Below are 3113 nucleotides of genomic sequence, written 5' to 3' on the forward strand. Positions count from 1 at the left end.
TGTATAATATTCTGATCAACATATTTGATGCAGAGATTTATCTCAGCTTAGGTAGCCTTTGCTAGGGGAATTACCCCTCATTTACCTCTTACATATTCATGAGAATCCTAATGTAAAGCCTTAGTGAAAATATCATCTATTTTCTCCATAGTGTTTACATACTCAATCTTACTTATTTGTCTTGAATTATCTCTCTCAAGTAATGCTACTTGATAGAAATATGCTTGGTCTTTGTGTGCATCACAAGGTTCTTTAATATGTTTATAGAACTTGTGTTGTCACAATAGATAACAACTAGATCAAAAATCTCTTCTTTTATCCCTTTCAACAATTTACTACTACTGCCACATATTTAGCTTCAACTATTAACTTTGAAATACAATTATGTTTCTTGCTTGTCCATGATATTAGTCTCTTTCCTAGAAAGAAAGCTCCACTACTTGTACTTTTTTTGTCATCAACATTGCCTGCCCAATCAGAATCAGTGAAAAATTTTAGCTAAAATTTGTCATACTTCTTGTAATATAAGCCATATTCTTATTTTCCTTTCCAATATGTTAGTATCATTTTCACTGTCATAATGTGATCCTCTTTAGGGTTTGTAAACAATCTTGCAACAATCTATATTAGGTTTTTTGTGAATAATATATTATAGTTTCTCAATCATTGATTTGTATAATGTCTGGTTCACATCAGTAGAATCATCATTCTTAGATAGCTTATGTCTTGTAGGCATAGGTGTACTAACTGGTCTTGAATCTTCTATTCCAAAAGTTTTCAATATCTCGTTAATGTATTTTGATTGAGTAATGAAGATATCTTGCTTCATTTGATATACTTGTAAACCAAAAAAGAATTTGATCTCACCAAACAAACATTTCAAATTCTTTCCTCATCTCATCTGCAAATGATTTTCATAATGCATCCTCTCCTCCATAGCAATATCTCATTGTTACCTCCAGTCTTCAAGTACACATTGCTATTATCATTAATTCTTGGAAATCCAATGTTCACTAAATAATTATGCAATCTTTCATAACATGCTCTAGGGGCTTGTTTCAAACCATATAGATCCTTGTGCAGTTTACATACAATGTTCTTCTTGTTAGGATCTGCAAATCCTTTGGGTTGCTCAATGTAAACCTCTTCTTCAAGTGTTCCATTTAGAAATGAATATTTGACATCCATTTAGTACACTTCAAATCCTTTATAAGAAGAATGGGTAAGTAGTGTTCTAACTCCTTCCAATCTTGCAACTAGGAAAAATGTTTCCACATAGTCAATTCCTTCTTCTTGTGCATATCCTTTGCATACTAGTCTAGCCTTGTTCCTTGTGACTTCTTCTTTTTCATTCAACTTGTTTTTGAATACCCACTTTGTTCCAATAAAATTCTTGTCCTTTGGTCTAGGTACGAGTGTCCAAGTTTTGTTCTTCTCTATCTACTCAATTTCTTCATTCATTACATGAATCCAATCCTCATTCTCCAAAGCATCTTTTACTAATTTAGGTTCAAACTCAAAAAGTAATCACTTCTATCTTTTCCTTGTTGTAACTCCAAATTCTTTGTCTTCAATAGTTTTCTCAGGTGCATGTTGTCTTCTCACATACTTTACTAGTTTAGGTTCTTTCCTTCTTTCTTCTTGCCAAGGTTCATCTTGAACAAATATTTTAAAGTCATTTTTAAGTTTAGGTTTAGGTTTTTCTTGATTGACATTATCTTCCTAGTGTTCATCATCGAATACATGTCTATCAACATCCTTTAGCTGATGCTCGACACTTGTAGTCTGTTGCTTGGTAGCCTGTTGTTGCAACTCGACATTCATTCGTTGTTGTTGTTTAGTATCTTTACTCTCTCTTAGGTAAGGTGTAGGGAACACCTTCATCCACATAATGATTGTATTGTAATCTTCAGGTTCTATCTTTCATTCAACTTCATTCTTTTTAGTTTATTAATCAACTTTTATATTTGCACTTTCCACAAATTTGTTAGTGCTAGAGGTCAAACACCTATAAGCTTTACTCTTAGTGGAATATTCTAGGAATATAGATTCATCACTTTTAGCATCAAGTTTTCCATTTCTATTATCCTTTAGTATATATCATTTTCTTCAAAAAACTTTAAAATACTTCGCATTTGGTGCATACCCGTACCGTAATTCAAAGGGTGTAACATTTGTACCTTTCTTGACTTGTACTATGTTCAAAGTATAAACTATTGTACTTATATCTTCTCTCCAGTATTTCCATGGCACATTCTTCTCCATCATCAATGTTCTAGCACAATCCATGATTGATCTATTTCTCCTTTCAACTATTCTATTTTGGGGAGGGGTCCTAGGTGCTAACATATCTCTTTTGATTCCTCTATCATTGCAAAATATATTGAATTCATTAAAGATAAATTCTCCTCCTCTATCAGATCTCAAGCACTTTAGACTCTTACTTATTTCCTTTTCAACTTTGGCCAAATGCCACTTAAACAACTAAAAAGCATCAATTTTTGCTTTAAGAAACATCACAGTCATCATTCTAGAATAGTCATCAACAAATAGAATGAAATATTTGTCCCCATAGTAGCTCTTTACTCCAATAGTTCCATAAAGCTCAGTATCAACCAATTTCAAAATATCATTAGAAGTGTATGTCTTGCTCTTGAAACTAGATTGTCATTTTTCCCAATTGACATTGTTTACACATAACATTATTAGGTTTCTTTAATCTTGGTAACCCTCTTACTCTTTTCATCTTACTTATGCTTACCAAATTATCAAAATCCACATGACATAACCTCTTATTCCATAACCATTTATCTTCATTTTGTGCAAATAAACATGTCTCATCAAATAAATCTAAACAAAATAAGTTACCTCTTGTCTAATCACCACTTCCAATTAGTTCACCAGTAGCATCAAATATCTTGGCCTTCTTGTGATGGAATTCAACTCTGTATCTCAACTTTTTCAACTATGGAACACACAACAAATTATAGTTAATTCCTTCAACCCAATAAACATTATCACACCTAATCTTATCAATCAATTGTATTGATACATTACCTTTCACAAGACATGGTGCATCATTACCAAATTTAACACAACTACTCTTGTATGGT

The sequence above is a fragment of the Cupressus sempervirens genome, chromosome 9, assembly GCF_028749045.1.
Source record: "Cupressus sempervirens isolate cs-2001-9-10 chromosome 9, ASM2874904v1, whole genome shotgun sequence".
NCBI lineage: Eukaryota > Viridiplantae > Streptophyta > Pinopsida > Cupressales > Cupressaceae > Cupressus > Cupressus sempervirens.